The sequence below is a fragment of the Phoenix dactylifera genome, chromosome 6, assembly GCF_009389715.1.
Source record: "Phoenix dactylifera cultivar Barhee BC4 chromosome 6, palm_55x_up_171113_PBpolish2nd_filt_p, whole genome shotgun sequence".
Taxonomy (NCBI): domain Eukaryota; kingdom Viridiplantae; phylum Streptophyta; class Magnoliopsida; order Arecales; family Arecaceae; genus Phoenix; species Phoenix dactylifera.
In genome coordinates this window covers 15,181,606-15,202,983 of record NC_052397.1, presented here as the reverse complement: position 1 = coordinate 15,202,983, position 21,378 = coordinate 15,181,606, and the positions used below count along the sequence as shown (strand labels likewise).

The following is a 21,378-nucleotide window of genomic DNA, read 5'->3' as shown; positions in this document are numbered from 1 at the left end:
GGAAACTAGCTTAGTACAGATATAAGAACTAGGCCACCGCTCATATAACATGCTTATTCAATAAATGGGTTCACCATAAGGTACAGCCGCATATAGACCATTGTTATAGCAGGTCTCATAGCTTTATTATTTGGACTGCTCAGCCTGAGCTAGAATAACTTTTAGCCTCAGAATCTCACTGTGTGGTCATGCATCTTACTCCTGAAATTCAGGCCATTTACTGGGATGAAAGTGGCCCAGAAAAGTTAAATTTACTGGGCTAGTATGCTGTACCACCAATTAAATCCATCATATATAGAGACATATATATATATATATATATATATATATATATATATATATATATATATATATATATATATATATATATATATATATATATTAAAGGTTCCTCCCAAAAATCTTATATTACCAAAAAAAAAACTTTAAGGGAGAAAAGACTGAAAGGAAAATAGACCTGTTTTAGTATACACACTTCGATTCTAAGAAAAAAATTCTGAACAACAAAAAAAGAAAATTATACCCAGCCCAAACATACCTTGCAAAGGCAAATGACATGCACTCAAGAGACTGGCGTGTTTAGTTCCCTTTTTTAATATAGCTTGACTAAAATAACAACTTGAAGCTGAGTCAATGAAGTATAGACCCCTATCTTATAGGAAGTATCGAGTTTCCAGAGCAATGTGGACTCATATAAGATCTTAAAGTTGAAAATTAAAATAAGAAGACAATAGCAAACTGTGCAGCAATCTTCTTCCATGTTAGCTTAAAACTATTGCGTACTGAGGACACAAGAGTTATTTGCTGAAAATTTTCATTTATGGCCATATTTACTTCTCACTAATTAATCATCAAAGCAGGCAGCCCATCGATTATTACTAAAGCTTGAATATTTATAATGTTATTTCAAAATTAATGTACATTCTTACATGCTATTATCAAACACATTTAGATTTAGCAGGATTACAAAGTCAAATAATTGAATGCTTAAAAGTAACACATTTCAAAAGAAGAATTTTCAACTCTTTTATGATTCAATTTTGGATTGTCAGATGGTTCCCGATGTTAAATTAGATTCTGGAGACAAGGAAAAAATAACAAACCACACATGCTGCTACGACTGAAAGTCAATGTTCCAGCTGGGGAACGGATTTGAGCTTCTCCTTGTAGACCCCATTCAACAAAAGGTTCTGCCTCATTGATACTGTATCCACTTGTCCATGTTACAGCCATCTGGCATCACAAATTTCTGAAGTCATAACCTTAAAAAAATAGAGTAAATTACAAAAATCCCTTTGAGGTTTACGTTTCTTACACTTACATCCAATAGTTTGTAAAATCTATACCTATAACCAGTTAAATCAACAGCATTAGTGAAACCCATGGTTCGCCATACCGGGCCGAACCGGGCGGTACGGGGCATACCATATCAATTCGGTACTAGTACCCAGTACGGATGGCGTACTGACATTCGGTATGCTAAAAAAATTCTGTATCGTACCATACCAACACAGTGCTAGTGTGGCACCGGTACGAGGTCCGACACTGAGACGCCGAACCTTAATGAAATTGTTTACCTTATGTGAAGAGTTGAAAGTGCCTTTGGGTGGGGAGGAGCATACACATGTTCTCTTATATCCTTGGGTGGCTGTTATGTCACTTAAGGTTATTTTGGTTATTTTTAAATTTTTTTTGATGGGGTATTTGGGTCTCATTTAAGATTAATGGTTTAACTAATGCTCTATTAAGTTATGGGTTCAAGTGTTCGAAAACAAAATCTTAGAGGAAAAATGTAGGTTTTCAAACTATTGGGTGTAAGTTTAATTTACCCCTAATCTCAAAGAGGTTACTTATGAGGAGAAAACAGGCACTATCATGTTGCTAGGAAAAGATTAACAATGCTGCTTAACTACCCTAGAGTCTATTCATTATAATAGGTGAAAGCACTAAGTCAACATGGTATAGTACCACAAATGAAAAATAACAAATAGAATAAAAAACCCGAAGTCCAATCTCTATAATAGATGAGAGCATTGAGTCAATATGATAAATTTCAACAGATAGAGAAAAAGGACCATGTTTTATTATGTTATATATGACATGTAATTTTAGAGTCAAAAATGGGACAAAAGATTAGAGATTTGGATCTTATTTAGTGAATACAGAATGAGGACGATTAAATTCACAAAACCATGTTTTTTTGGGTGGGGCGCTGGGCTCGTACATATAAGGAAGAGTAGTATAATAGGCAGAAAATATAGTTTAATAAACATAGAGATGGATTTCAAGAAGTTGAGTCTTGGCGTACCGTACCTATTGGTTCAGTTCTAGTATTCGTTACGGGAGGTGTACCAATACTTCGTATGCTGAAAAGACTTTGTACCGTACCGTACCGTACCAACATAGTACTAGTGTGGCACCGGTATGGGGTCCGGTACTAAGATGGCAAACCTTAGCATCGGGCCACCCTTTTTAAAAAAAAAAAACACTTAGTAGGTACATGAAGAGATGCAAGAGCGCTTGAGGACAAGCGGCTTTTGGAGCCAATTTAGTGGTCCTATCTTTCCCTTTTTTACGCATGAACTATAGATATCCAAGAGGGTGTTCTTTAGTGCATGTGCTGTTTGTTGAGGAATAAATGAATGGCAATTCTATGGAAGGAAATTTTAGGAGACCTAAAGGTTTGAAAATTAGTTGGGCCCAAACAGAGCACATGGAACTTTAGTCATAATACGGGAAGAATCAAGGGTTTCAAACCAAAGATCCCCAAATATATCATTTTCATCTTCTTGAATCTTCTGCAAAACATGACTTGTGGATAGACAGAGATGTCTTGAATAGGATTATTAAGTCTATGAAGTGACATTCCCCTTTTGAGTGTAATGTGATTGTCATTTAAATATGAATCTGAAAACAAATTCCAGTATAAGAGTAATCATGCACTTGTATGTTGAACTTAATGTAAACCAGGGAGACCATGTGCATCAGGTAGGAGTCGCAGAGCTGAGGATGTTGAACCACTGAGATTAATGTGCTAATAATTGCAAGGAGTATTGTTGACCCCCTAATGGATTTTGATGAATACAAAACACTAGAGTATAATTCCCTTTATATTAACAATTTATTTGAGGATTTCAGGTGTTTAACTAAGAATATTGTTAAGAATTGTCAAGGCATGTTCCCATATTTTTCAAGAATTTTTTGAAGATTTTTTGAGATGAAGAAAACAGATCAGGGACAGCCGAGACGTCTCCGGTTTGTCCCAGAGACGTCTCTGGCACGAAGAGGATGAATTGGCACGTCTGGAGACGCCCCCGGCACCTGGCGAGGCGTCTCGCAGGGTCGGAGTCGACTCCCGACTCTGCGGAGTCGACTCTCTCAGAGACGGCAGAAAGGCCGATTTCAAGGTGTTGACTATTTTGGACTTTGCTCCAAATATTGGTTTTGAGAGGGACCTATTTGCAAAATGACATTTCATTATATAAAAGGTACATGTTACCTCTTTTCCCGTGGGATGAAGGGTTTTGTTTTGTTTTTAGGGTGAAAGGGATTTCAGCCGCCGCCGCACCCATCTTCTTCATCCTCCCGTGCGCTCTCGGTCTCCTGGCAACATTCAACTTGGGTTCCCTTCTGTCTTCACTCGCTGGAGGCTTTTCTTCTTTCCTTCTTCAACCGTGGCTTCTTCCTGTGACTTCCCTGTTTCCGTGAGCCTCTTTCTTCTTTGCTGTTCACAGTAAATGCAACAAGGAAAGGTATGTTTTTGATACTCATTTGATCTACCATTGGAGCCGTAGAAAGGTTGATTTGCATACTACACTTTTGATCTATCATTGTGGCTGCAGAAGGGTGATCCGATCAGGTTGTTTCTTGCTTTATAGTTGTTTTATCTTGCCTCCTATTGTGATCATTTAGCAGTTCATATTTTGGGCTCTTATGTATCTATGTTTGTACCCTATTGGGAAGATTGATATAGTGGATTGCTCCTCCTCCCCGTGGATGTAGGCACTTGCTGCCGAACCACGTAAATTTGGTGTCTTTGTGCTTATCTTTTCATGCCTGTGATGTGTTTGATGGAATGTCTGAATGAGTCCAATTCTTAATTGGTAAGCCGGATACAGTGAGTTTGTGCCCATTAATCTCAACAATTGGTATCAGAGCTATGGCTACTGTTGGGCAACAAAATTCATCTAGGGCTAACGATTCGGCTTCTGTTTCTCATTCCACTACCATAAGGCATGAAGTGGTTGTATTTGATGGCATAGGAGACTTCTCACTATGGAAGGTAAGAATGAAATACTTGTTGGTTAAAGAGGGTGTAGCAAAAGCCCTCAAGGGTATGGATGCAATCCCAGGAGATAATGAGGCTGTCAAAGAAGAGATTAATGAGAGAGCACTAGGAACTTTGTTTTCGGGTTTGAGTGATAAAGTCCTGCGCAATGTTGTGGATCTTGATACAGCTAAGGGAGTATGGGAAAAATTGGAGAGTCTATATATGGCAAAATCCCTTACTAATAGATTGTATTTGAGGGGAAAGTTGCACACATTTCGTATGGCAGAAGGGACTTCACTCAAAGATCACTTGGATGAGTATAATAAGCTCCTACTTGATTTATCAAATATTGGTGTTGAAGTAGATGAAGAAGACAAGGCTTTGATCCTCATCTACTCATTGCCTAAGTCCTTTGAGCATATTACTACTACTATGCTCTATGGAAAAGAGACAATAAGTCTTGAAGAGGTAGAAGCTACTTTGTTATCCAATGAGCTTAGATTGAAAGTACAGCTACAACATCAAGTTCAGACTCCAGCTCAAGGACTTATAGTTAGAGGTAGAGATGAGCAGAAGAAAGGTGGACAAGGTAGAAGCAAATCCAAAACCAGATCAAAGTCTAGGACTAGAAGACCAGGTGTTTGTCACTATTGTAAGAAGCCAGGCCACTGGAAATCAGAATGTAGACTACTACAGTCTAAGAAAGAGAGGGAACAAAAGGATAAAGGAACCGTTTCAGACTCGGCAACGGTTGCAGTTTCATCAGCAGGTCACAACAGTAATGATAATGATGCAGTATTTACAGCTGCTTGCAGTGTCAGTCATCCTGATACTTGGATTGTGGACTCTGGAGCATCTTTCCACATGACACCCCATAAGAAATGGTTCTCTTCTTTTAGATCATGTGAGGGGGGCACCGTTCTTCTTGGAGACGATGGCATTTGCAAAGTGGAAGGTGTTGGTACAGTTCAAATTAAATCTAATGCAAACACTGTGGTGACTTTGGACGATGTCAGATATGTTCCTCAACTAAAGAGAAACCTTCTCTCAGTACATGCTTTCGATAGTGCAGGTTTCGAGGGCAGATGGGGTAGAGGATCAATAACTATCAATAAAGGAGTATTGACTTTATTGAAAGGGAAATTGTGTGGGACCCTTTACTATTTGGATGGTAGTACAATAGTTGGACAGGCTTTAGCAGTACAGTCATCTACTGAGCAGTTAACACACCTGTGGCATCAGAGATTGGGCCACATCTCAGACAAAGGTTTACAGGAGCTGAGCAGACGTGGTTTGCTAAGTGGTCAGAAGGTTGGTGCACTTGGATTCTGTGAGCATTGTGTGTTCGGAAAACAACACAGGGTCAGTTTTTCTACAGGCGTGCACAGGACAGCTGGTATATTAGATTATATTCATTCTGACCTATGGGGGCCTGCTCCAATTACATCCAAGGGTGGATCTAGGTATTTACTCACTTTTATTGATGACTGCTCCCGCAAAGTCTGGATATACACTATCAGAATTAAGAGTGATGTGTTTGACACGTTCAAGAAGTGGAAGGCTATGGTCGAGAGGCATACTGATAGGAAGTTGAAAACCTTCCGAACTGACAATGGATTAGAATTTTGTTCTACTGAGTTTAATGACTTTTGCAAATTAGAGGGCATTGTCAGACACAGAACCACAGTGGGTACACCTCAACAGAATGGTGTGGCAGAACGCATGAATCGCACACTAATTGAGAGAGTCAGATCTATGCTATCTAGTTCTGATTAACTAGAGATTTTTGGGCAGAGGCCGCTCACACAGCCTGCTACATTATAAACCGATCTCCAGCATCAGCATTGGGCATGAAAACTCCGGAAGAAATGTGGACAGGAAGACCTACAGACTATTCAGTACTCAGAGTCTTTGGGTGTCCAGCTTATGCACATGTAAGAGATGGAAAGTTGGACCCTAGGGCTAAGAAGTGCGTATTTCTTGGATACGCATCTGGGGTAAAAGGCTATAGATTATGGTGCACAGAGCCTGGATCCCAAGATTTTTTAGTCAGTAGGGATGTGACATTTCATGAGATAGCTACTCCTTTAAGGCAGCTACAACCAAGTTCTTCTGAGAGAGATCAGGGTCAGGATCAGATAGATAGGACTGTTATGAATATTGATCAGACTATCAGATCACAGCAGCAGCAGGCAAATGAAGATACTTTAATTCTGAATGAGCAGCAACAGCAGACAGATGCAGAGATACAGACTCAGGAGGAGGTTACCATGGAAGGTCAGGATCAGATTGATAGCATTGCCACTCGTAGACCCAGGCGTCAGATCAGAACACCACAAAGGTATGGTTTTGAGGATTCAGCTTGTGCTGGGTTAGTTTATTATGCTCTGAGCATTGCAGACACTATTGGTGATGAGCCGACCACATATCAGGAGGCTATTAGTAGTCCGCAGGCTGAACAATGGACCATGGCTATGGTTGAAGAATTACAATCTTTAGAGAAGAATCGGACTTGGAAATTAGTCAGATTACCAGAGGGCAAGAAGGCAATAGGCTGCAAATGGATCTTCAAGAATAAAGAGGGAGCCAGTCATCAGGATTTTAGATATAAGGCCAGGTTAATAGCTAAGGGCTATTGTCAACGGGAGGGAATTGACTATAAGGAAATATTTTCTCCTGTAGTTAAACACTCTTCTATTCGTGTGTTGTTTGCCTTAGTTGTTTCTCAGAATTTAGAGTTGGAACAGCTAGATGTTAAAACAGCTTTTCTTCACGGTGATTTAGAGGAACAGATTTATATGCAACAACCACCTGGTTTTGAGGTTCCAGACAAGGAAGATCATGTATGTTTGCTCAAGAGATCATTATATGGTCTCAAGCAGTCTCCAAGACAGTGGTATCGCAAATTTGATAAGTTTATGGTCGACCATGGATACAACAGATCTCCATATGACAGTTGCGTATATCACCAGCGGTTTTCAGATGGATCCTTTTGTTACTTATTACTGTATGTGGATGATATGATGATAGCAGCCAAGGATATATCAATCATCCGAAATCTGAAAGCTGAGCTCAGTACTGCATTTGAGATGAAGGATCTTGGACCGGCAAAGAAAATACTTGGGATGGAGATCAGTCATGACAGGCAGTTGGGAAGACTTTTTCTTACTCAGCATGGATATATTAAGAAAGTCTTGGATAGATTTGGTATGTCCACGGTCAAGCCAGTCACTACTCCTTTTGCCAGTCATTTCAAATTATCTGCCACACTCTGTCCCTAGACTGAGGATGAGGAGAGATATATGTCCAGAGTGCCATATGCAAGTGCAGTAGGTAGCATCATGTATGCAATGGTCTGCACTCGACCTGATATTTCACAGGCAGTAAGCGTAGTAAGCAGATACATGGATAGCCTGGAAAGGCTCACTGGTCAGCTGTGAAATGGATACTTAGATATCTAAAAGGCACTTCCAATTTGGGATTGGTATTCTCCGCATAGAGTAATTGCACTGTTACAGAATTTTCTGATTCAGATTATGCTAGTGATTTGGACAGGAGGAGGTCATTAACCGGATATGTATTTACTCTCTCTGGTTGTGCAGTCAGTTGGAAGGCTACTTTGCAGCCTACAGTTGCTTTGTCTACTACAGAAGCAGAGTATATGGCGTTGACAGAGGCAGCAAAGGAAGCTATTTGGTTAAGAGGACTAGTACAGGATTTGGGTCTCGAGCAGGACCGTTTGGATATTAATTGTGACAGTCAAAGTGCTTTGCATCTTGCCAGAGATCAGATGTATCACGAACGCACTAAGCATATAGATGTCAGGTATCACTTCATCAGAGATTTGGTGGAGAATAGTGATGTCCGGATTCAGAAAATCTACACTGCTCATAATCCGGCTGATATGTTCACTAAACCAATCACAGCAGTTAAGTTCAGGACTTTCCTGAACTTGATTGGTGTGAGCACTTGTTAATGCCCTTCCGGGCTTGTGGTGAAGAGGAGGTTATTTTATCAATCCATATTTGATGATAGGTACATAATTTGTCGCAAGGACGAGGATTGTTGACTATTTTGGACTTTGCTCCAAATATTGGTTTTGAGAGGGACCTATTTGCAAAATGACATTTCATTATATAAAAGGTACATGTTACCTCTTTTCCCGTGGGATGAAGGGTTTTGTTTTGTTTTTAGGGTGAAAGGGATTTCAGCCGCCGCCGCACCCATCTTCTTCATCCTCCCGTGCGCTCTCGGTCTCCTGGCAACATTCAACTTGGGTTCCCTTCTGTCTTCACTCGCTGGAGGCTTTTCTTCCTTCTTCCCTTCTTCAACCGTGGCTTCTTCCTGTGACTTCCCTGTTTCCGTGAGCCTCTTTCTTCTTTGCTGTTCACAGTAAATGCAACAAGGGAAGGTATGTTTTTGATACTCATTTGATCTACCATTGGAGCCGTAGAAAGGTTGATTTGCATACTACACTTTTGATCTATCATTGTGGCTGCAGAAGGGTGATCCGATCAGGTTGTTTCTTGCTTTATAGTTGTTTTATCTTGCCTCCTATTGTGATCATTTGGCAGTTCATATTTTGGGCTCTTATGTATCTACGTTTGTACCCTATTGGGAAGATTGATATAGTGGATTGCTCCTCCTCCCCGTGGATGTATGCACTTGCTGCCGAACCACGTAAATTTGGTGTCTTTGTGCTTATCTTTTCATGCCTGTGATGTGTTTGATGGAATGTCTGAATGAGTCCAATTCTTAATTGGTAAGCCGGATACAGTGAGTTTGTGCCCATTAATCTCAACACAAGGGATGCGCGCGAGTCGTCTCCGAAGGTCGCGGAGTCGTCCCCATGCAAAAAGCGCAAACATCCCGAGACGTCCCCGTAAAGTGCCGAGCCGACTCTCTCAGAAAAACAGAAAAACAAGCATTCAAGCTGTTCTTCTTCAGAGACGTCCCCGTAAAACGCCGAGTCGACTCCAAACATCGTCAAAAGAATTTTTATACAGCCGAGACGTCTCGCGTTGAAGCGGAGACGTCTCCGGAGCGCCTGGGACGCGACTGACACACTTTTGCAGGTTTGTTTGAATTTCAAACGGTCATTTCTTTGTGTCTAACGGATCTATTGCTTGTAGGGCTATAAAAGGGAGCTTTTAAGTGCCTTTAAAACGACTTCTAACCAACCAAACACAAGATCATTCAAGAGAGAAGAAAGAGAAAGAGGTTCAAGGGAGTTAGTGCTTTCAAGAGGAGAAATCAAGTGCATTCAAGCTTTCCCATCTGATTTCGTGCTCAACTACTCACTCCCACTCGGCATTGAAAGCTAGCATTCAAGCCAACGTGATCCACATCGGAAGAACCACCATCACCCACGCTTCCAACGGCAAAAAGGGTTCTTCCGGTTTTGTTGTTTTTCATTGATATATTTGCTTTCATAAGAGCTTTCAAATCTTTGTAAAATATTTGATTATTGTGCTTGTTCCAGTCAAGGGACTTGGAACAAGGGATAGGCGTCCCAAGCCTAGGTTAAATTGGGGGATTGTAGGGTTCGTTGTTAGCCCGGGGTAAAACAACGAGTTGGGTAGTGCACTCGCAAAACTACCGGACTGTAATCGCTGATTATAGTGAAAATTCCCAAAGGTGTTTGGGGAGTGGATGTAGGAGCAGTGGAAGCTCCGAACCACTATAAATCTTTGTGTGTTTGCGTTTGATTGTGGTTGCAACTTTAGCTTCACCTTTGCACATACACTTATGTGTTTTGTTTTAATTAGACAAAAAATTTTAAAACACCCAATTCACCCCCCTCTTGGGTGACCATCTCTGGGCAACAAGTGGTATCAGAGCAGGTGCTCTATGTATTTCTTGAAGACCTAACCGTCTTTGCCAAAGATCAAGATGGCAACACCCTTCAACAATGTTCCTGCTGAGGGGCAGGCTACCAATAGACCTCCACTCTTCAATGGGACAAATTATTCCTATTGGAAGACTAGAATGAGAATTTTTATTCAAGCACAAGATTATGCCTTGTGGAGGGTCATAATCAAAGGACCACACGAACCATATCACATAGTTAATGGCATTCAAGTTTCCAAACCTGAAGAGGATTGGGATGAGAATGATAGTAGGATGGTTCAACTCAATGCTAGAGCCATGAACTCATTATTTTGTGCTCTAGATGTAAATGAGTTCAATAGAGTCTCCACCTGTAGTTCCGCCAAGGAAATATGGGATAGGCTTGAAGTTACCCACGAGGGTACCAATTAAGTCAAAGAGTCTAAAGTGAACATTCTAGTTCTCAAATATGAGTTATTTAAGATGGAACCCAACGAAACTATATCATGCATATTCACACGCTTCACTGATATAATAAATGGTCTAAAGAATTTGGGTAAATCTTACACTAACCCAGAACTTGTGAGTAAAATTCTCAGGTCCTTGCCAAAAGCTTGGGAAGCGAAGGTCACGGCGATCGTAGAAGCTAAAGACCTCAACACATTGGCACTTGAACAACTATTGGGCTCATTGATGACGCATGAGCTCACAATGAAGCAACATGAAGAAGATGTGCCAAAGAAGAAGACAATCGCACTCAAGGCTACTTCAAGTGTTTGTGAAGAAGAAAGCAGTGAGAGTGAAGAAGAAAGTGAAGATGAAGACTTGGGTTTAATAGTAAGGAAGTTCAAAAAATTCATGAGAAGAAAGAAACCCTTCCCAAGAAAGAAGTTTGGAGGGAGAAATGATTGGGAAAAGGAAAAAGAAAAAGAAAGAGACCCAATCATATGTTATGATTGCAAGAGACCGGGACACATCCGCTCTGAATGCCCTCAACAGAAGAAGCACTATGGAAAGAAGAAGAAGAAGGCGTTGAAAGCAACTTGGGATGATAGTGACACATCCTCCTCCGAGGAAGAGAAGGAAGAGACCGCCAACTTGTGTTTCATGGCATTCGACGACGATGAGGTATGTCAAAGCTCAACTACAGATTTTACTTTAGAAGAATTATATGAAGCCTTCCAAGAGCTCATGAGTGATTGTAGTATGTTAGGAGCAAAAAATAAAGAATTAAAGGCCTCCAATCAAAAACTAAAGGATGACATTAAAAACCTATTGATTGAAAAGGAGAGCTTTGAAAATGTTAACACCATTGACCTAGAGAATAAAAATTCAAAACTTAGCATTGAAAATGAAACGGCAAAAACACTCATTAAGGAATTAAATCTAAAAGTTAAATTCCTACTCAATAGTAATACCTCACTTGCACAAAATGTTGAATCCCTTAAAAATGATAAGGAAGAATCGGCTAAAGAAAATTTGGATCTTAAAAATGAGGTACATAAGTACAAACCAATTGTGGAGAAATTTACACATAGCTCTGAAAAATTAAATCTCATTCTATCCAATCAAAGAGCTGTTTTTAATAAAGCCGGATTAGGATACAAAACTAGCAAACAACAAAAATATCTAAAGAATTTTTTTGTGAAAGCAAAAGATATCAAAACTGAAAAACCTACATGCTTTCATTGTGGGAAAAGTGGACACAAAGCCTATTCTTGCATTCAAAGAAAGATTCAAACTAACAAGAATACATTTGTAAAGAGTAAAAACACAACTAAAGTGTGGGTGCCTAAGGGAACCAACTACACTAACCAAGAAGGACCCAAGAAAACTTGGGTACCTAAGAGCTTCACATGATTATTTTGCAGGTATGCCTTGCAGCCGGAAGTAAAAAGAGAATGTGGTATCTTGATAGTGGTTGCTCAAGGCACATGACCGGTGACAAGAGCCTTTTCGTCACCTTGAAATCAAAAGGAGTAGTCACATTTGGAGACAATGCTAAAGGTCAAATCATTGGCGTTGGTAAAATCTCCATATCATCCTCCTCATTTATTGACAATGTATTGTTAGTTAATGGATTAAAACATAATTTATTAAGTATAAGTCAATTTTGTGACAAGGGCTTTAAAGTGTCTTTTGAATCTTTACTATGCATAATTAGTAGTCCAGTTGACAATGAGATCATACTTACGGGACATAGGCGTGGAAATGTTTATATGGTAGATCTTGATGATCTCACCATGAAGGATGCCAAAGTCAATGAGACTAGCTGGTTATGGCATCGTAGGTTAGGGCATGCTAGCATGGATCTAATTTCTAAATTGATTACAAAAGATCTAGTCAAAGGACTACCAAAAATAGACTTTGAAAAGAACAAAATTTGTGCTGCATGTCAACTAGGGAAACAGACAAGAAGTTCCTTCAAGTCTAAGAACATAGTCTCAACATCAAAACCCCTAGAACTAATTCACATGGATTTATTTGGACCCACTAGAACTGCTAGTCTAGGGGGTAAGAAGTTTGGTCTTGTAATTGTTGATGATTTTTCACGTTTTACATGGGTTTCATTTCTTGCACACAAAGATGAGTCCTTTCCCGCTTTTATCAAGTTTCATAATAGGATTTCGAATGAACTTAATCTAAAACTAAAAGCAATTAGGAGTGATCATGGTACCGAGTTTGAAAATCAGCATTTTGAAAAATTTTGTGAAGAAAACGATATCAATCACAATTTCTCGGCCCCTAGGACACCCCAACAAAATGGGGTGGTAGAAAGGAAGAATCGCACACTAGCAGATATGGCTCGTACCATGTTGTGCGAATCGGATCTACCAAAGTACTTTTGGGCTGAAGCAATAAATACTACATGTCATATTTTAAACCGTGCTTTAGTTAGATCTATCTTAAAGAAAACACCTTATGAGTTGTTGAAAAATAAGAAGCCTAATATAAGCTATTTTCATATTTTCGGTTGTCGCTGCTTTATTTTAAATAATGGAAAGGACAATCTAAGTAAATTTAGTGCTAAATCAGATGAGGGGATCTTCTTAGGTTATTCCTCATCTAGTAGAGCATACAGGGTCTTCAACAAGAGAACTCTCGTTGTTGAAGAATCCATTCATGTTGTTTTTGATTAAGCTAATGGAGATTCTTCTAGAAAAGAAGAAGATGGTGATGCAGGTATACTTGAAGACAGAATGAAGGAATTCTCCATACAAGACAAACAACATGAGGATGAAATCAAAGAAGATACAATTCAGCAAGATGAAGAAGATCAACCTCCAGCGAGAAATCAAGATCTTCCTAAGGAATGGAGGTATGCACATGGTCATCCAAGGGATCTAATCCTTGGTGATCCTTCACAAGGGATAAGGACAAGATCCTCTTTAAGAAACACTAGTAATTATCTTGCATTCGTTTCACAGATAGAGCCTAAATCACTAGAAGAAGCCGAAAAAGATGAAAATTGGATGAATGCTATGCAAGAGGAATTAAACCAATTTGAACGAAATCAAGTTTGGACTCTAATGAAAAGGCCCCCTAATGTTTCAATTATAGGCACCAAGTGGGTATATAGAAATAAACTAGATGAAGATGGAATAGTAATAAGAAACAAAGCTAGGCTAGTAGCCAAAGGATATAATCAGGAGGAAGGAATAGATTTTGATGAAACTTTTGCTCCTGTTGCTAGGTTAGAGGCTATTAGACTACTTTTGGCATATGCATGCTTCATGGATTTCAAACTCTATCAAATTGATGTAAAAAGTGCCTTTTTAAATGGTTATATAATGGAGGAAGTTTATGTAGGACAACCTCCAGGTTTTGAGAACCACTTACATCCAGATTATGTTTTTAAATTGCATAAAGCATTGTATGGACTTAAGCAAGCCCCTAGGGCATGGTATGAAAGATTAAGTAATTTCCTAATTGAAAATAAGTTTAAGAGAGGAAATGTAGACAAAACCCTCTTCATTAAAAGAAAAGGGAATGACTTATTGCTTGTGCAAATTTATGTGGATGATATAATTTTTGGTGCTACTAATGATAGTCTTTGTCAAGAGTTTGCTAAGCTTATGCAGGGAGAATTTGAAATGAGCATGATGGGTGAGCTCAACTTCTTCCTTGGGCTACAAATAAAACAATCAGAGGAAGGCATCTTCATCAGTCAGTCCAAATACATCAAGGAAATGTTGGAAAAATTCAAGATGAAGGATGCAAAGGAAATCAGCAGACCCATGGGCTCAAGTTGCAAGCTTGACAAAGATGAAAAAGGTAAAAGTATAGAATGCAAATTGTACAGAGGTATGATAGGTTCTTTACTTTACCTTACTGCTAGTAGACCAGACATATTATTCAGTGTTTGCATGTGTGCTAGATACCAAGCATGTCCTAAGGAATCACACTTGCAAGCTGTTAAAAGAATATTCAGATATCTAGTAGGGACATCTAATGCAGGCTTATGGTATTCTAAACAATCTGATATAAATTTAATTGCTTATTCCGATGCTGATTTTGCCGGATGCAAACTCGACAGAAAAAGCACAAGTGGCACATGTCAATTCTTGGGTGCTAATTTGGTTTCTTGGTTTAGCAAGAAACAGAATTCAGTTGCCTTGTCCACAGCTGAGGCTGAGTACATTGCAGCTGGAAGCTGTTGTGCCCAAGTTCTTTGGATTAAGCAACAACTTGAAGATTTCGGTATCAAAATGGACAACATACCAATTAGATGTGATAATACAAGTGCAATTAATTTAACAAAAAATTCTGTTCAACACTCTAAATCAAAACACATAGAGATTAGGCATCACTTTATAAGGGATCATGTGCTGAAAAATGATGTGATGATTGAGTATGTATGTACTGAAAATCAATTGGCCGATATCTTTACAAAGCCTCTTTGTAAAGATAGGTTCAATTTTTTAAGGAATGCTTTGTGCTTGTATGATCCTAGCAAATAGATTGAACTTGTAATATGAAACTAACAGTTAAGACTGGTAAATTTCAGAGGATTCATCTTGTGGCAATGCTTTGTAAGCTCTAGAGATACATGTGAATGCTACTCAAACTAATAATACACTTCAAGGTCACAAATAGCAAACCTAGTATCTAATAAGTGAAAACATGAATCTATCAAAGTTAGATGACGAATTGTTTGACTTTCCGGAGGATGGTTACCCTCCCTTGGACTCTTCATGGAGATATTTTCAGAGCCTATTTCATAGGCATTCGAAATTTGGTCAAACATTCCTCATTTCAATATTGATAATTCAAAAAATCATTATCAAACTTTTATAGGATGTATTATTGAAGGAAAGGATCACAAGCAAACTCACTCTATATTCACCAAAAGAAATCACGCTGATTATTGTGGTTGAATAAAATAAATTGGGAAAAGATAGAAATCATTGTGAAATTTTTCAGTGCCGGAGACGTCTCTGGCAAATCACAGAGACGTCCCCCGGCAAGACGTCTCGCATTAGTCGCGGAGACGTCTCGGGGACCGAATGAAAGTTTTTAAATTAGGTCGAAACAGCTCGAGCCGACCCGAGCTACCTTCTTTCGTCCCCAACGAAAACACAAACCCTAGCCTCCATTTTCTCTCCACCACAAACCGAACCAAAATCTCTCCCCATTTTTCTAGATTTCCAATCCATGGCACCTAAGAAAGCTAGGCGAACGGGTGGGAGGCGTTCTAGAGTAGCAAACGACGACGAGGAACGGAGGGAAGAGCCCTCCGCGCCGCCTCCTCCGGTTGCTCCGCCAACCGTGACCCTCTCCTGTGCAAATCGCACAGTAACCACAGGTATATATATAGATTTCCAGTTTCTAGCTAGTGAGGGGTTCTCTATTGGAGAGAGACTCCGTGCCCAAGGTTGGAAACACCTATGTTCCCTAAATATGTCAACATATCCCGGCCTAGTGAGAGAAATGTTTAGCAATATGGCCTTAGGGGACTCGGGGTATACCGGATATGTCCGAGGCACATTGATAGAAATTAATGAGGACATCCTATCTAACTTGTTACAAATCCCCAAATACGGTGAGGCTCCGACCTCACATCCCCAAAGGGAGATTGCCCTAAACCTACTTTTAGGAAGAGAGGACTGCGGCCCTCTTGACATAGTTAAGTCCCAAGACCTCAATGCCGAAATGAGATTGCTTTTGAGCATAGTTAACCGGGTCTTGTTTCCAAAAATCGGTCGCTTCGATTTCGTTTCGGAGCGAGACTTAGCTATTATGCACCATATCTTGCTAGGGATTCCCCTAAACCTCCCTAGGCTCATGTTGAACTACATCTCCATATGTCATAGGTATTCCAGATTTAGCATACCATATGGGATGGTTTTCACCCTACTGTTCAAACATTTTAAGGTTTCAATTCCTGAAAATGAGCCAGAAAAACCTTTGAGAAACACTGACTACTACAATGAGAGCACATTACATAGGATGGAGTTTCACAAGAAAGACGGGTCTTGGGTTAAGGCCCCTAAAAGAAAATCCCAAACCATAGAGCCTGAGATCCCACATCAGGAGCCTGACCACCTCTCTCCTCCACATAGCCCTATGGCCTTTCCTGATGTACCTTCCAGCTCGGCTGGACCATCCACCTCAGTGCCTCCTCCAGTCAGTGGATCACTGTCCCTATCAGATGAGCAGATGCACACCCTAGCATCTGTGATATGCCAGCAGATGAGGGAAGAGATGAGATCAATAGTCTCTGCTGAGTTAGCTCCCATCCGTACCTCACATGAAGCACTCCTACAAGAATTGAAGGAAATCAAAGCTCAGATAGAAGCTACAGCGTCAGAATTGGTTCATGTGGGAACAAGCCAAACCTTAAGATCAATTGAGATACAGGCTGAATTGAAGATCATATCGGATGGTCTTCAAGAGTTGACGAGCCCTGGAGGCAATGTGGGCACTGTGGCTGCCCAACTTAGAGGAAGAATTGAAAGGGCAACTCATGAATTTGAAGCACTAGTGACAGCTTTCAATCAGTCTCAGGGAAATCAATTTAAAACCCTAATGGATGCAATAACTGGGTTTATAGAGGCTGCTGCTGGGGCTATTGAGCATGGTCGCCGGTGAGGGACATTTTGTAGACATCTAGGGTTCATCATTTTGTAAAACCCTAGGCTTATTTGAAACTTCTTTTGTATTAGCCATCAATACTTGTAATGACTTCAAATGATTGTAATACAATATGAAGGTCATACCTTTCTTTTTGAAACTTTGTGTATATTTCTAATTCTGTGGTATCAAACTCTGTGTATGTTTCTAATTCTGATGCTTTGAATGATCAAACTTAACAATGTGCAATAATATTACTCCTTTCCCAACTTGACAATGCATATGAAAAAGGGGGACCACAACCTGTAATAACTGCATTTGAAAGGTCTGAAATGAATTCCAAAACAAAGGGAGAGTGAAATGAATGCTGAATTCATTAATAGAAATAACTTGGAAAGAGGGAGCATAACTTGAATATCCTTGAGTGATTCATGGTAATATGCTGAATTCTAATAGAAATTGCGTTTTAGGTACCTAAGGAAAATTTGTCCCCTTCATTGTTGATGACAAAAAGGGGGAGTAGAACCAATATATGGAATAGAACCAATATATGGAATGCAAAATACAAAGTTTACACTAATACTTAAAAGTTGAATTAAGAAAAGATAAAATTGAAGAATATTGGCTTTAAGACAATTGTCCTTCTGGAAAAGAAAGGGAGAGTCAAAAAGTATTTAGCTTTCAATTGTCTTTAGCATCAATATTTCATTAATTTACATTTTAACTTGATTCAAATTCAGTTGATATGCCAAAATTGCTCAAGAGCTACTAAGATCAATACTTATGCATAAGGATAGAACTGAAAGTTGACTATATTGAATTATGCACACTGTATCTAGCTCTAACCAAAACACAATACTTGTACATCTGATCAAATACTGTGTATATGTTTAAATTTCGAATTTTGCATATACTCAGTGTTTTGTCATCATCAGAAAGGGGGAGATTGTTGACCCCCTAATGGATTTTGATGAATACAAAACACTAGAGTATAATTCCCTTTATATTAACAATTTATTTGAGGATTTCAGGTGTTTAACTAAGAATTTTGTTAAGAATTGTCAAGGCATGTTCCCATATTTTTCAAGGATTTTTTGAAGATTTTTTGAGATGAAGAAAACAGATCAGGGACAGCCGAGACGTCTCCGGTTTGTCCCAGAGACGTCTTTGGCACGAAAAGGATGAATTGGCACGTCTGGAGACGTCCTCGGCACCTGGCGAGGCGTCTCGCAGGGTCGGAGTCGACTCCTGACTCTGCGGAGTCGACTCTCTCAGAGACGGCAGAAAGGCCGATTTCAAGGGATGCGCGCGAGTCGTCTCCGAAGGTCGCGGAGTCGTCCCCATGCAAAAAGCGCAAACATCCCGAGACGTCCCCGTAAAGTGCCGAGCCGACTCTCTCAGAAAAACAGAAAAACAAGCATTCAAGCTGTTCTTCTTCAGAGACGTCCCCGTAAAACGCCGAGTCGACTCCAAACATCGTCAAAAGAATTTTTATACAGCCGAGACGTCTCGCGTTGAAGCGGAGACGTCTCCGGAGCGCCTGGGACGCGACTGACACACTTTTGCAGGTTTGTTTGAATTTCAAACGGTCATTTCTTTGTGTCTAACGGATCTATTGCTTGTAGGGCTATAAAAGGGAGCTTTTAAGTGCCTTTAAAACGACTTCTAACCAACCAAACACAAGATCATTCAAGAGAGAAGAAAGAGAAAGAGGTTCAAGGGAGTTAGTGCTTTCAAGAGGAGAAATCAAGTGCATTCAAGCTTTCCCATCTGATTTCGTGCTCAACTACTCACTCCCACTCGGCATTGAAAGCTAGCATTCAAGCCAACGTGATCCACATCGGAAGAACCACCATCACCCACGCTTCCAACGGCAAAAAGGGTTCTTCCGGTTTTGTTGTTTTTCATTGATATATTTGCTTTCATAAGAGCTTTCAAATCTTTGTAAAACATTTGATTATTGTGCTTGTTCCAGTCAAGGGACTTGGAACAAGGGATAGGCGTCCCAAGCCTAGGTTAAATTGGGGGATTGTAGGGTTCGTTGTTAGCCCGGGGTAAAACAACGAGTTGGGTAGTGCACTCGCAAAACTACCGGACTGTAATCGCTGATTATAGTGGAAATTCCCAAACGTGTTTGGGGAGTGGATGTAGCAGCAGTGGAAGCTCCGAACCACTATAAATCTTTGTGTGTTTGCGTTTGATTGTGGTTGCAACTTTAGCTTCACCTTTGCACATACACTTGTGTGTTTTGTTTTAATTAGACAAAAAGTTTTAAAACACCCAATTCACCCCCCTCTTGGGTGACCATCTCTGGGCAACAAGTATGTTTGAGAGTTAGTTAGAAGTGGCAGTAATAGAGGATTAATGGAAGGAAAACTATTTGTGATGATCTGGATATTGGAAAAACCACAATGCATGCCACAATTCAGTGGAGGGAGTGAAATATATGAGTTGAAGGAAAGGAGTATATCATAAAAAAAAAAATCTGTATGATTAAGTGGAAATCTAGTGTAAACACATTCTAATTGCATAGGTGTTGGATCAGGACCAGGAACCAATTAAGACCCACATGGCTGAGCCAGCTTGGTAGGTAAGTCTTGTTTGACAGTCCCCCAAATGTAAATTTGGTTTTCGCTACCATCTTAGGATTCATAGGAAGTTTATTGTGAATGCTACATTAGTTTTATACTTGAACTCTAAGCATTGCTTAATACTGGTTGTCATTACTTAAATTTGTTTTCCATTCATATCATCTAAACATAGGAATACCACATCAGAATTTGGAAGTGGAAGAAAAATTGAGGTCATGCTTTGCATGGTGTACATCTACATATTTAAACATATGGTTGTCTATATTGATTGCAGAACTCCAGGACTTCAGTGGTCCACACAGTAAAAGAGAGCAAGCAATAAAATAAGATTGCTTCAGTTGATTCAGTATTAGCAATTAGGAACATTCAGTTCACAAAGAAAAGGATGAAGAATGCTTACTTCATTCTAAGACTTTCCATGAGCCAACCGTGGGTACACAGGCGCCTTTGGATTTGCAAAAGTTACAGTTTCCGAAACAGCAATCATCTTTGGCTGTCATTTCGGTGGATACATATTTCATACATTCCAAGTTAGAATGCATCAATAGTTGGATGTGTAAGAATGCACATTTCTGCAAATTCAGGTCATGTTGACATAGCTTAGCGACTAATAGACATAGGACGTAAAGCCTCCACCACTTGAAATAAAATTTACTCTACTATGTTGTAGAATATTAGTTAAAGAAGCAAACCAGGACTAACATTAAATACTGATCGCTATCCTGAAAAATGATTAATATTGCCCTTTTTCTAAAATCTTAGAAAGAACAGGACAGATTCAAAAAAAAATGGATTCCCGTTTCAAATTCATGGAAAATGGTGCCTGATATGAATTTTTAATCTCGGAAGAGGTCCCTTGCTATCTTTTGACAAAATGAAAAACATAAATTTCCGAAAGGATCAGCATGCTAAACTTTTTTAACAGCATGAAGAATTAAGTGCAAAGTCATAACAGCATGGTTAATTTACTATAATCTTTTCACGTATCCAAACAATTAAAAGTCTTGTGGTACATACATTTGAGAGCCCACCAGAAAATAATGCAAAGGAGAAGTCCTCTCTCTGATTGATTAGCTGAAGCTTCAATGTCCCTTTTCCTGTTTTATAGTAGCCAGCACTTGTGTAATTGGCATATTGATACTGCAAAACATGCATGAGTCTTCAACGTTCACATTCTATACATATGTCACATTTTCAAAGCATTGTTGTATAGTAAATTCGATTTTCACATTAAAAAAGGACACAAAATTAAAAAGTCAGTACGAACCTTAACAGGGGAAGTGCACAGCAATGGTGGTTCCACCCATACACCGTCTGATTCACAGATGGAGGCACTGAAATTTTAGCAAGCAATCATATTAGATCCCCTTTTGTGATTAACAATGAATCGCAACCTTTACTACAAACCTAATCTCATTTCTTTAGAATCATTTAGGCTTTATGAATCCTTGGAATCATTTCTTTAGAATCATTTAGGCTTTATGAATCCTTTTCTTCTCTGACATTAGTTACAACTTATGTAAAGATTAGTCACTTCCCTGAAACAAACAAAAAACAACCATTAAATATACAAAAGCATCACCTTCTCCTGGACAAATTTTTTAGATTTTGGAT

At 39.5% G+C, this 21,378-nt stretch overlaps 1 pseudogene; it reads right to left on the bottom strand.

Annotated features, from left to right (window-relative positions):
* LOC103710337 overlaps positions 1 to 21,378 on the bottom strand; it is a 30,260-nt pseudogene that overhangs the window by 5,061 nt on the left and 3,821 nt on the right.